We start from the raw sequence: 14,734 nt of genomic DNA on the forward strand, positions 1-14,734 counted from the left end.
CTTGCTCCTTTTTGCTCCTCTTATTTATTTATTTGTTGTGTTATTTATTCGTTATTTATTCAGCACGCTGTTGTTTACTTGTTTTACTTGATTGTCTATTGTGGGCCATGTCTTGTTACCGTGGGATAGGGGGGAACGACATTTCGGTTTCTTTGTGCGTCTTTGGCATGTGGAGAAATTGACAATAAAGCTGACTTTGACTTTGACTTTGACTCTCTCAATGGTGCCGCTTTATAAAGTACAGTGATCCCTCGCCACTTTGCGCTTTACCTTTCATAAATGCGCTACTTTGCGGGTTTATAAGTGACGGGAGAACGGTGTTTAAATACACCAGCGTGCCTCTGAGCAATGTGCATCACTGCGGACAAGCATGGGAAGCGCGGCAGCCAGCCTGTAACGAACGAGGCAGGACAACCATGTGCAACACAGACTGTTTATTTAGGAAATCTGAAAAGAGGAAAAGGGGAAAAGGGAGGCTAGAACACCAGGAGAGCAGGTGCATGAGGTGATTGACGAACCGGTCAGCGAGCTCGTGTCGTGGTGACACAGCGGAGCACACAAACGGGAATCAGGTGGAAGGCGTGCGTGAGTCAAGGCAGACAACCAGCCAGGCGTACTGCTACACAGCAGATCAGGCAAACGGGAATCAGGTGGCAGGTGTGCGAAACGGTGAGGACTGACCAGCGAACATCGTCTATATACACACTCTAATCAGGAGGTAACACGGTACAGATGATGGCGATCAGCGCCGATTACCACGCGCAGTTCCGTATTGGCGACACCCCCCCCCCAAGGTCTAGCGCGGAGGGTGCGAGAGAGGAGACGTGACACAGTCGTGCGCGAAGGAAAAATGTACCGCCGTGCCAAATGAGTCGGGGCAGCGCGAATGAGCGCGAATGAGCGTGAATGAGCGCAATAGAGCGCGAATAGCGCGGGACGTGCCTCTGAGCAATATGCTTTACTGAGAACAAGCGTGGGGTGCGTAGGAAAAAAGCACTTCCGTCCAGGAGTCGGGACAGCGGCAATGAGCGCGGAGGGTGCCTCTCTTTACCAGTTGTTCTTACTGCAGCACACTTGATTGAAGTAATGAGCTCATCAGCAAGATCCATAGAAGCTTGATAACAACCCTGATAATTTGAAACATGTTGGTCAAGGAGGGAAACTTCTAAAAGAGGCAGGAAAGCAGCTCTCTAGGACCAGCCTTGCCTACCACTGATTTAGAGTCTTCAGTGCAACATACACTGCTCAAAAAAATTAAAGGAACTGTTTTTTATCAGGGTATGGCGTGAATTCAATTAGACTTTTCTGATAAGGTTTTGGTAGGTGGCAGAGGGGGTTGTTAATCACTTTCAGCTGCATTGATCTTGATGGAGTTAACAACAGGTTCATTAGAGGGGCAACAATGAGATTGGTCCCCAAAACAGGACAGGTTTTGCAGGTGGAGGACATTTCAAGTTCCTCCCTCTTGATCTTTTTTAACTATTTTTCCACAAGTGTTGGCTTTAGCTAGAGTCATTATTACGACTGGGAGCATGAGGCAATTTCTTAACCCTCCTGAAGTTGCGCAGATTGTCCAACTCCTCCAGGATGGCACATCCATGCGTGCTGTTGCAAGAAGATTTGATGTGTCTCCCAGTACAATCTCCAGAGCATGGAGGAGATTCCAGGAGACAGGCAGTTACTCTAGGAGAGCTGGACAAGGCCGTAGACCAGGGGTGGGCAAACATTTTGAAACAAAATATTTCACCCAAAGACTACTATCAGTGATTCTCATTAAATACGACATTGTTATTTTGAATAACAGTTTCCATCACTTCAGCGGCTGCAGGTCAGATTTATGAAAGATGTTTATCTAATGAGGCAAAATCACATAAAACGGCAAACATTCCGACCAAATAAATCATCTTGAAGAATCACTGAAAGTATACATCTAAATAAAGTAAGAAAGAATCAAAACGGCAACACGGTGACGGATATCTGAAAATCAGAGCAGAGCTTTAACTCATAAACACCTGGTGACAGAGGTGAGGAAACAGCAAACACTTCCTTAAGGTCGGTGTTGGAATAATTTTAAGTGAAGCTTTGGCCTGCCAGACCTGGAGGCCTCGCCTTTACGAGTTTATCTTTCCTTTTATTTAGGTTCTTCCTTTTTAGTGATAGGGATGTCTTTTGAGCCCTGTCAGCCATTTGTATCCTTCCTGTCCTTATGTTGTCTGTGTGTTTTTGTTCCCGTAAGAGGCCTTCACTAACAATGAGCAGGGCTTATTTGCATAGGTGACATGTTCTTTGTTTGATTCACAGGAACTTCATTCCTTTTCATTTAGCTGTAGGTTTGGTTCATAGATTGTAGTTTATCAGACCTGTTTTTCTTTGTTAAGGGTTATATACAGTTAGAAGTAGTTGCATAAAAGTTATCCCATATTTACTCAATGTTTGTTTAAGGAACTGCATACCAGTTACCTCACGTTTGCTTAAGGTGCGTTGAAGTGTTTAGGACAAGTTACTTATTGTTATTGTGTGTTAATTTACCAAGTAGATAAAGTTAGCAAAGTTTTAGTTGCATTTGTTCCACAGCAAAGCGGCAATCAACGTGCTTCAAGGTATTTGATCACAGTCGAGGACGAGTCAGCCAACTGTGAGGGAAGACGGCTGGGAATGGCCTCTGCGGGGGGTCACGAGCCAACAATGAAGTGCTAATTCACACCACACTACATTCTTTTGCTAATCAGCGTTGCTACAGACACAATCTCCCCTCCCTTAGTGTAGCAATGCCTCTGTAACCAGGGCAACCATAACATTAAAAAGAGGGGCACGTGGAGTGAGGACTCAGAACTGACGTTGTAACTGAGATTGCTTTCTCTATCGTTCTCCTCGTGAGTAAACCTGTTCTGGTTGTCTTCTCCTCTTCATTTCAGCGAGTGATTTAATGTCTAATCGTATTTAGACCCAACAGTCGGCCTTAAAACCTTTAAAAGTTAAGGTTAGTCGCAAACAGGTGGTGCATCAGTGTCCTTGAACATCCTGCATTGTTTGAAAATGAGAATGGTCGCTAGTTTCAATCCCTGCTATTTGTACAAATTATTTTCAAAATGCTTTTTTTTTTTTTTACAACAAACGAGAGAAACTCCCCTTCATTTTCAGTGGGAACAGTGTTGTTGGTCTCCCTTTTTTTGCTAGTGCATCATAGTCTGGAGTAAAATTTGTTGTGGCAATTCTTAGGATAGAGCCGGGGTGTTGGTCCGTTAACCTAGATCTGTGACGGGGCTTGTTGACGTTCACGTGGCTGAACGTCTGCTCACACGCGTCGGTAGAGCCAAATTGTCCACTTTTTTTTTTAAACACTCGGTCATTTTAATGGAAGGATTCCAGGGGAAGGTTTGTGCGTGCGTGGCTTTAGCGTAAAACTGTATCTGAAAGCTCAGCGTGCGAATTACGAGAATGCTGACGTCACAGCTCACACTCAAAATTCGGCATTGATAGAAATAGAGCGTGGAGTGCGCCGGGTCCATACTACTGAGTACGTACACGCACTTGTGAGTGTACAAGGATCTTTCTGACACGGCTTCTGGGAGTAAATGCGCGGGCGGGCGTTTCCCCATCTACTGGGGAAAATCACAAAAAAATGTTTCAGAATACAATTTATTCAGGTCTGGCGGGCTGGATTAAACGACCCTGTGGGCCGGATGTGGCCCGCAGTTTGCCCATGGCTGCCGTAGACGGTCCTCATCCCATCAGCAGGACCTATATCTGCTACTTTGTGCAACGAGGAACAGGTTGAGTACTGCCCGAGCCCTACAGGATGACCTCCAGCAGGCTAATGGTGTGTCAGAAACAGACTTCACGAGGGTGGGCTCAGGGCACGACGTCCTGTAGTGTGCCCTGTGCTAATTGCTCAGCACCGTGGAGTTCGATTGCCATTTGCCATAGAACAGCAGAATTGGCAAGTCCACCAGTGGCGCCCTGTGCTTTTCACAGAGCAGGTTTACCCTGAGCACCTGTGATAGACGTGAAAGGGTCTGGAGAAGCCAAGAAGAGCGCTATGCTGCCTGCAACATCATTCAGCATGACCGGTTCGGTGGTGGGTCAGTGATGGTCTGGGGAGGCATTTCCATGGTGGGACGAACACACCTCTACAGGCTAGAGAACAGCAGTCTGACTGCCATTAGGTATCGGGATGAAATCCTTGCACCCATGGTCAGACCCTACGCTGGTGCAGTAGGTCCTGGGTTCCTCCTGATCCACAATAATGCCCGGCCTCATGTGGCAAGAGTATGCAGACAGTATCTGGAGGATGAAAGAATTGACACAATTGAATGGCCCTCACGATCACCCGATCTAAACCCGATAGAACACCTCTGGGACATAATGTTTCGGTCCATCAGACGCCGCCAGGTTGCTCCTCAGACTTTACAGGAGCTTGCTGATGTCCTTAGACAGATCTGGGAGGACATCCCACAAGACACCATCCGTCGTCTCATTAGGAGCATGCCGTGACGTTGTCAAGCATGTATACAAGCACGTGGGGGCCATATAAATATATATATATATATATATATATATATATATATATATATATATATATATATATATATATAACTTGATGATCGAAACAACGAAAAGGAAGCTGTTGCTCTGAAAAATATCATTTAAATTTGTCGCGCAGACGAGTTTGACTGCACCGAGCCGCCAACCGGAAGTGACGTCTCATGACGTCTCAAGTTGTACGCGTTTAGCTTCAGTGAATGTAAACAAAAAGAGAAGAGGGGCCAGTGCGGAGACGTCGGGCCAGGCTTGCGGCCAACCCAGCTCGCCCAGCCGTGCCTTCCATTCTCCTGGCATACGTTCGTTTGCGGGACGACAAGATGGATTGCGTTCACCTGATAGGATCCACGAACCGGACAGTGCGTGCCTGCTGTGTGCTCGTGTTCACAGTGGCCTGGTTGACTGTCATCTTTCCGGACTCTGCTGTGCATCGGGAGCGTGCTATCACTCTTATTGTTCATTGATGTTGACTTCTTGTTTTATCTTTCCTGTGTTGTTTACTTGTATGTGCGTTGTGAACTCTGTCTTGTCACCCTGGGATAGTGAGAAACGTAATTTCGACCTGTCGAAGCGTGACGGGAGGGGCACAATTCAGAAAACCTGCTCAGCTCGTCGAAAAAATGCGATTTAAGCAATAAAATTAAAAATGCACCCAAAACCTAAACCAAACACTGCAGATGTTCATGCGCAGTGGTCAACTCGGCACTCTAAAGCCCCCTGAGAACTTTTTACTATGCCAACCTAACCACAGGCACAATTCAGAAAATGTACTCAGCTCGTCGAGAAAATGCGATTTAAGCAATAAATTTAAAAAACGCAAAAAACCTAAACCAAACGTTGCGGGTGGTCATTTCTTCATGTGTCGTGGTCAACTCGGCACTCTAAAGCCCCCAAGAGCACTTTTTTCTATGCCAACCTAACCAGAGTGACGGGAGGGGCACAAATCTGAAAACGTGTTCAGCTCGTCGAGAAAATGCGATTTAAGCAATATAATTAAAAATGCTTATAAAACCTAAACCAAACGTTGCTGGTGGTCATTTCTTCATGTGCCGAGATCAACTCGGCACTCTAAAGCCCCCAAGAGCACTTTTTACTTTGCCAACCTAACCAGAGTGACGGGAGGGGCACAATTCAGAAAACGTGGTCAGCTCAGCCCAAGTGAACTGCTAGATTCATCATATTCTGCGTCAAAAGAGGTTTCTGAATCGGATAAAATGACGCTAATATTGCCGCTAGAAACTGAGCTGTCGCGATCATCTGCCATGTTGTTTCGGTTTGCTGAGATCCGGATGTACAACTTGTGACGTCACAGTAATGGCGCCACCAGTGTGGCTGCGTGCGGAACCCGATCGATAAACTGGCATTTAATTTTAGCTTTATTCTTAGTAATCGGTGTCCATTTTTAATTTCCAATGCGGCAAATGTGTTCTCTTTATACATTCTATCAAATTCCGTTCTAATTGAAAAAAAAAGGGATGTCTCTAGGCCTTTAATGTTTTCCCAGTTTAAGAGTAAACTGCGAAGCTTTGGGGAGACAGAGAAATTTGACTCTAATATCAAAACGGACAATGTGATGAAAGTGGATGTGTCATCAGCAACCTGCTATAATCGTGGACATATTGTGAGGGATTGCCCCAAAAAGGGCTAAAGAAGTGATGCAACTATCACAAAAGTACCTCACACAGTGATGAGACATGCAGGCGAAAAGTTAAGTGGAAAGACGATGCAAAACATAGCAGAAAAACAGGAGGACCACGAGGCGGAAAAGACATTTGTTTTCAAGATCAATCTACAACACCTACCACAGAACATCAAAAGAAAAGGAATAATGGTTGATTGTGAACCCACATCGCACATCATGAATGAAGAAAACAAATTCACAACATTCGACGAGACTTTTAACCCAGCAAAGCACTACATGGAACTAGCTGATGGAACCAGGAAAACAACGTGGCATTGAGGAGAGGAGACGCCAAGGTATTCCTTTAGGACAAGAAAGGAAGATGTGTTGGTGTCACTTTGAAGAAAGCCTTATACATACCAACGTACCCTCAAAGCATCATCTCTGTAAAAGTAGTTACGAGTGATGGAGCCAAAGTAACATTTGAAGAAGGATGAAACGAACTGATGACCAAGGATGGAACAGTCTTCAGCATTGAGGAACAGGAACGACTATACTACGTGAGCACGGTAAATCCAAACGAACAATGTATTGATGAATCAATTAGTGACATGACGACCAAAGACGATGTGATGTTAACGTGTGATATCCAAACACGGCATGAGATTTTGGGACATTGTAATGTTGATGATGTGTTAAAATTGCCAAGTGTGGTAAAGGGTATGAAAATGACTGGTAAAACAAGAGGAGATTGTAATGTGTGCGCAGAAGGAAAATTCATAAACACAAGAAATAAGAAATCAGATGAAAAAGCGAATGCCCCTCTTGAGCTGGTACACACTGACTTGTCAGGTCCCATTGAGCCAACTAGTCGAGATGGTTATAGGTATGCCATATCAGATGACTTTTCAGGAGCTGTGTCTGTCTATTTCCTCAAGAGCAAAAGTGATGTATTACTGGCAACCAAAAAATTCCTAGATGACAGCGACCCATATGGTAATGTCAAACGTATGTGGTCAGATAATGGCACAGAGTACACCAGTAATGCCTTTCAGTCGCTCTTGAGAAATAGACTAATTAAACACGAAACATCATCACCATACTCTCCACACCAAAATGGTACCATTGAACGACAGTGGAGAACGCTTTTCGAAATGGCTCGCTGTATGTTATTAGAAAAGGGGTTACCGAAGGTGCTGTGGCCTTATGCGGTCCAAAATGCTGCCCATATCCGTAACAGGACCAAAAAACACCCCATATTATATGCTAACGAGAAGAATGCCAGATCTTTCCAAAATGTGGGTGTTTGGATCAGAATGCTATATATACAAGCATGATCATAAGAAACTAGATGCTAGAGGTGAGAAAGGGATATTTGTTGGGTATAGTAGAAGTAGCCCAGCATATCTGGTCTACAACTCCCAGACAGGAAAAGTATCAAAACACAGGCTCGTGAAATTCATCAAAAACATCAGCGTTGACAGTCAAATACAAACAGATGACGACTATGATTGGGAAACCATAGACATCAGGAGTAGAACCACTGAAACTAGGGTTGGTGAGGAGACATCACATAGTGAAGATAATGATGACATGATTGAGAACAAGAGATGGATGAATACAGATGCATCACAGCATAATGAGGCAGAAGTGCAACACGAGAACCAGACTGATGTAGACACTGAGCATCACCGCTATCCAAGAAGGGAAAGGAAGAGGCTAAAATACTTATACGATTATGTAACACACAGCCGAGATAACAATATAGCCAATGCCAACATTGATTATTGTTACAGAGCCATATGTGGAATTCCCCAGACCTACAGTGAAGCCCTGAGGTCTGATGAGGCATCCAAATGGATGCAAGCAATGAAAGAAAAAATCCTATCACTTCAAGAAAACGAAACATTTGAACTGGTCGCTTTACCCAAAGGTAAAAGCACAATAGGGGGGAAATGGGTATATGCCTTAAAAGAAACTGCTGGAAAAGGAAAAGTATATGCAGCCAAAGGTTACAATCCAATAGAAGGCATAGACTATCACTCCAATACGGGCGCTGATGCAAATAGCTGTTCAAAACAAACTCATTGTCCATCAAATGGATGTAAAGACATCATATTTACATGCGCCAATAGAGGAAGAAGTTTTTTTGGAGCAACCAGAGGGTTTTGAAGAGACACAGAAAGGTAGAAAGTTAGTGTATAAGCTGAAGAAATCCCTCTATGGTCTCAAACAGTCTGGGAGAAACTGGTACAAACTTCTGAATGACAACTTAGAACAAGACATTTTTGTGAGAAATCTCCCAGATCACTGTGTATAGCAAAAACAGGTGGAAAATGATCTGGTCATTGTCATCATTTGGGTGGACGACCTAATCATTGCAGCAAGCAACACTCTTTTACTCAATCCATTCAAAGACACCATGAAATCCAGGTTTAACATGAAAGATCTAGGAAAAATAGCACATATCCTGGGCATCCAGTTTGAACAAGAGGATGAGAAAATCAGAATGAGCCAGAAAAAATACATTCTAAAGATGCTTGAAAGATTCGGAATGTCAGAGTGTAAACCAAGGTACACACCGTGTGAAGCACAACTAGACGTGGATGAAGAAAGGGACGGAAAAGGGGTTGACAATCCTAAAGAGTACCGGGAAATTGTAGGCAGCCTAATTTATGCCATGACTTGCACAAGACCAGATATCAGATGGATTGTGAGCAAATTGTCACAAACATTGGCTAACCCAAAAGCTAACGACCTAGTGGCTGCCAAACATGTTTTAAGATACCTAAAAGGTACATTGGATTATGAATTAATTTTCAAGAAAAATGACGAAGGATTACATCTAATGGCTTTCAGTGACGCCGATTGGGCATCGTCAGTGGAAGATAGACGCAGCACAACAGGCTACTGTTTTGGCATGGCCAAACATGGGCCTGCAATATCCTGGAAATCAAAGAAACAACCGTCAGTGGCTCTTTCGACTTGTGAAGCCGAATACATTGCTTTAGCGACTACCACTCAAGAAAACATGTACTTAACCCAATTGTTAAATGGCATGGACAATGCGACATACAGTTGCACAAAGATCTATGGGGACAATCAAGGAGCCATCTCCTTGAGTAAGAACCCGGTGAATAGACAGAGATCAAAACACATTGTTGTTAAGTTCCACTTCATTCGTGAAGCACTTAACTGTGGAAAGATTGATATCGTGTACTGTCCATTGAAAAACATGATTGCTGACGTATTAACAAAACCTGTATCTAGGATTAGAATCAACAAATTCAAAAGTTGTTTTTTTGGAAACTGAGGAAGCATTCAGTGAAAATGTTTTGGGATGATGAGAGCAAGGGGGGGTGTTGACTTATTTGTGCTCTCATTGTATTATTATTTATGTCAATGTGTTATTTGTGTCTTATGCCATATTTTGTGTGGACTGCAGTGATGTGACGTTTTCTCTTTTATGTACTGTGGACACTTTACGTTGGCTTTTACCTTGTTTGCGGCAACGAGAAGTAGGAATTGAATATAAGGAAGCGCGCCAAGAAGCACAGGTGTTGAGATGAGAGTGAGCGAGGAACAATAAAGAAGTGAATGCCAAACGCTACCATACGTATTGTGTCAGCGAGAAAATGGACTACGAAGCTGCAAACCCAACATCTGAGAGGACACATAGTACAAACAGTGTAGACCAGTGGTTCCCAAAGTGGGCGGTACCGTCCCCCTGGGAGCGGTGGAAAGATCTGGGGGGGCGGTGAGGACGAAGGGGGCGGTAGGGGGGCGGTAGGGGGGCGGTAGGGGGGCGGCAGTCCGAAGTCAGAAGTTGAAGAGGGCGGTAGGGGGGCGGCAGTCTGAAGTCTATGTAGTCACTACATAGACAGCATAGACTACAAAAGCAAAAACTCAGGTTTGTAATTTCAAGCTTGTAATGTTCAGAATTTTATCTTATAATAAAAACCGCATTCTGGCAGTCAACATCATCTTGAGTTCAAGTCAACATGAAATTGGGGACTCGCCAGAACGCGCCGTGTTGTGTTGAGCTGGTTAGGGTGGTGCATTCACTGATATATATTGTTACAAATGTACATATATGACTTTGTACCTGTGTGTGTGTATGTGTGTGTACATATATGCGTGTTCGCGCGTGTGTCATTGTGTGGGTGGCGAGGGTGGCGTGCCTTAGATCACGTCTGACACCATTTTCTGTGAGTAAATGGAAGAAAATGAATACGTGAGAGGGTAAACTTGCTTTTCATACCTTCAATGTTGTCACTTTTGTCTTTAAGTAGGCCTATTTATGAAATGCGATAAAATGCTGTATTTTACAAATTGCAGGATACCAAATCTGGGGGGGAGCCAAGGGGGCGCTAGCCTGAAAAAGTTTGGGAACCACTGGTGTAGACAATTCAAAAAAGGTGTGGAGAGCAGGATGTTGTTGCACAGTAATGACTCTGAGACTCTAAGAATGAACTCACACCACTCTTAGAGTCTCAAAGTCATTACTGTGCAATAACACCCTGCTCTCCACACCTTTTTTTAATTGTCTACACTGTTTGTACTATGTGTCCTCTGCATCCATTGCAGCCTGGTCATCCTAGCAGAGGGACCCTCCCATCTGTGGTCTCTTCTCAAGGTTTCTCATTTCCCCTAGCTGGAGTTTTGAGTTTTTCCTTGCCCTCTTGGGAGTTTAAGATCAGGGGATGTTTGAGAATATTTGCCATTTTTCACATGTCCTGAGTGTTGTTGTTAGTCACCTAAATGTTGAACAGAGGCTGTGATTTGCCGAAGTCAAATTCCTTGTTTGACACGCTCAAACATGGCGAAGAAAAACTCTTGAATCTTGAATCTAGAATATTTCTTTCCACAATGATGTTCTTGTGCTCTAGATTATTTTATTAATTTTACTACTTTGCTTTTAAATGTCTTTTTTTTTCTTTTAAAAGTCAGATTTTGCTTTCAAATGTTGTCTTGTAACGATGTGAAGTACATTCAGTTACCTTTTGCGTGAAATATGCTATTAATTAAAGCTGCTTTGCCCTGCCTTTTCTTTAGTTTCCTGTGATTTTTTTGCATCGCTAGAGTTTGTGTGGGCATTGCGTTAATTTTTGCTTCTTGTCAATATCCATTTAACAAATTGCAATATTGTCAGTTTTAAGTTAAGTCTGTGACCATCGTCGGTTTTACATGATCTTCCAGTAAATAGGTCAATTTCTTTCCATGGTCTTAATGAAAACTTTCCCCACCTGGTCATCCATGGCGTCAACTCCTTCAACTCCTACAATATGCGTGGCTGTGTGGATTAGGTCTGCTCTGCCTCACAACAGCATTTTAAAGCCTAAATCCATCTGGAACTTCATGGAAGCAGCTTCTGCATCCAGACAATTAAATGACTGGAAACAAAACCCCAATCTGCACGTAAAAACAAATCCTGTTTTTACTCAACCTGCGGTCAAAAAGCCAAAACACAGCAGATTCAACCCCAGTTATGATCAACATTTGTGAGTGTTTTAATTATAAAATTATTACCCTTACTGCTTCTGATAAAATAAATATTTTTTCACAAATATACCGTAATTTCCGGTGTATGAGCCGCGACTTTTTTCCAAAATTTTGGACCCTGCGGCTTATAATCAGGTGGGGATTTTATAAGATTTTTTTCGGGATTTTTGTGATGACTTGATCACTTTTACTCTTAACACTATTATATACAGTAAAAGCTACAAAACAAACTGACAAATAACTCGTTTTCAAATCAGACGAGTAAAAACTGGTCAAATATTAAAAAAAAAGATATTATTAAAAGTGAAGACAATTTGCAATTCTAGTAATGACACACAAATTTGATGCACAATTTGTATTCGCGGGCCACATAGATTGTGGCGGGCCGTATCTGACCTCCGGGCCTTGAGTTTGACACCTGTGCTCTAAACCCTTTCTCTTACTCTGCCATGTGACTCAGAGATTACACAAAGCAGTGGCGCTGTTTGGACCATCTGCATTGTATTAAAACCCAATCAATCAGCATTTAAATTCAATTCTTCTGACATTTTGCTCACCAAAAACAAGTTGTAATGAATGTGAACTTTTAATGCATTTTATTCAGAAGGTTACTTTGAGCCCTGAGGCTTAAATGGCGGCGCGGCGTACTTATGGATTTTTCTGGCCTCCGGCCTCCAGGGGGCACTATAGCAGGAAACAAGAGCGAGACAGGCGAAGAAGAGCTAGTGCGCCGAAGAAGACGTGCTTGTTTGTGTTCACAACATTTCGCGCATCACGCAGAACGCGATCAAGACGGACATTACTGAAAGGAAGCTTTTATACACAAACCGTCATTATTCAAAAGAAATGCATATGATTCCGCTTTTAAGCCAAAGGCAGTCGATGTTCATGACATTGTGTTGTGTCTACTCTGGAGCGTATTTATGGATTTTTACGGCCTCCAGGGGGCGCTCTAGCAGGAAGCAAGAGCGAAACAGACGAAGAAGAGATAATGCGCCAAAGAAGACGTACTAGTTTGTGTTTTGATCGTCTCGCACATCACGCACACACCCACACTCGCACTCACACAAAGAAGAGACAGAGCGAGATCAAGACGGAGGAAGACTTCGATGGTTTCAGTGCACAGGAGGAAGATGAAGACGGCTCTTTTTTTTACTTATACTGGTATGTTTTTTTTAACCAGCCCTGTTAGTGCTGTGCTACCGTGTTGCTGTTGTGTTGCTGCTGTGTTACCGCCGCGTCTCAGTGACTTTTACCGGTATGTTTTATTTAATCAAACCCTATTAGTGCTGTGTTACTTCCGTGTTGCTGCGGTATTACTGCCGCGTCACAGGCAGTGTTTGGAAAGAATTGTTAAGGTATGTTATTAAAGCTTTAAAAAAACTTTCTGTGTCCAGTCTTTTTTTGCTAATAACTCGCGTGCCCACTTCCGCGTTGCTGCGGTACTACTGCTGCGTCACAGGCAATGTTTAGAAAGACATGTTCAAGTATGTTATTAAAACGTTAAAAAGGCTTTCTATGTACTGTCTTTCCTTGTGCACGTGCGGCTTATAGTCCGGTGCGGCTTATGTAAGAAAAAAACTGAAATATCCCTGAAGTTTAGCTGGTGCGGTTTATAATCCGGTGCGGTTTATAGTTCGGAAATTACGGTAGGTAATTTTGCATATGTTGTTATTGACTCAAAATCACAACAATATATATATATATAGTATATCGTACTATACATTACATATAACACATACATATAACATTACATATATATATATATATATATATATATATATATATATATATATATATATATATATATATATATATATATATATATATATATAGTATATACTAGTGAAGGAGTGAAGGAATGGGGTCAAAATACAAAAAGTCCTGCCGAGCTACAAAAACAGATGTGCTCAAACCTCATTGAATAAAGTACATAAGCAGACAAGTATGTTCACATATTAAATCAATAAAAGAAACGTTTTAAGCATATAATTATACCTACACACCAAATCAATAAAGAAGACATAACTAGACATTTTTGCTAAGTGGTAATGAGAAAGGTTTTTATAAACTTCATGATCTGATATATATTTCTGAGCACTTTGAAATAACAAATGTTTTTTTGCTATATTGCCTAAATAGCTTAATAACCCTTAAGGAACTGTATAATGCATGCCTGATGTTTTTCTCTAAATCATGAACACGGCCAGAGTTGTTTTGACCGTTCAGTACTTGATTGTATCTTATGTTTTGACTAATGCTAGACGCCAGTTTTTGATTACGACTGAACGCTCTGCACAGAGGGAAATATTTTGCCTAACAAAGAAAAGATACGGTTGAAAGCATGGTTAAACTAAGAATAAGCAAAGACATGAAGTATCAAAAGAACAGCAATAGATTAATGATGTCACAGCCAAAAGCTAACATAATTTCGTACAAAATGACAAAATTGAAAGAATGAGGTACGACAGTGTATGTCCAAGATTGGAGAAGAATGTTCACAGGAAGGTCACGTGGAGATAAAACCAGCAGGTGCCAGAGGGAGCCAGCCAAGGACTCGGCCAAAGATGATCGCCAAGGCCGAAAGACGGGATGGAAGACAACAGCCCCCACACACACCGAATCGCCCATAACCAGCACCCACTCCCATGGCGAACTTGCCCCACCCCAAAGACTCATCACCCATCAAACTCGGCCCACACTGGCATGCGCAACTGATATAAGCTAACCAAAGAACATTGAACGTTGCCTTTTCTGAATGGAGACTTTCCGCTCTTGAAGGGCCCAGCGCTGTATTGTACTCTCCTGAAAACAGAGCTTTTTGAACAAGAATTGTGATTGAACTCAACCAACCTGTGTAAGTCTAATTTCTGCTTCAGTGTCTTAGCATTTTCCTAAATCTGAAGAAATCAGACGTGCACGCAGTGAGTAAATTGGATAACAGGTGATTGGCAATGGCTTTTGCTGTGAGGGGCAGATAACGCCCTCCCTCAATTGTGGACAAAATCCAACACTATATATATATATATATATATATATATATATATATATATATATATATATATATAT

General features: G+C 42.5%; 1 protein-coding gene across 3 annotated transcripts in view; it reads right to left on the reverse strand.

Annotated features, from left to right (window-relative positions):
* The window catches only part of LOC137840260 (ankyrin repeat and BTB/POZ domain-containing protein 2-like), a 52,291-nt gene that overhangs the window by 35,469 nt on the left and 2,088 nt on the right, over nt 1-14,734 (reverse strand). The window lies entirely within an intron of this gene.

This window comes from Syngnathus scovelli, chromosome 4, assembly GCF_024217435.2.
Source record: "Syngnathus scovelli strain Florida chromosome 4, RoL_Ssco_1.2, whole genome shotgun sequence".
NCBI classification, from domain to species: Eukaryota; Metazoa; Chordata; class Actinopteri; order Syngnathiformes; family Syngnathidae; genus Syngnathus; species Syngnathus scovelli.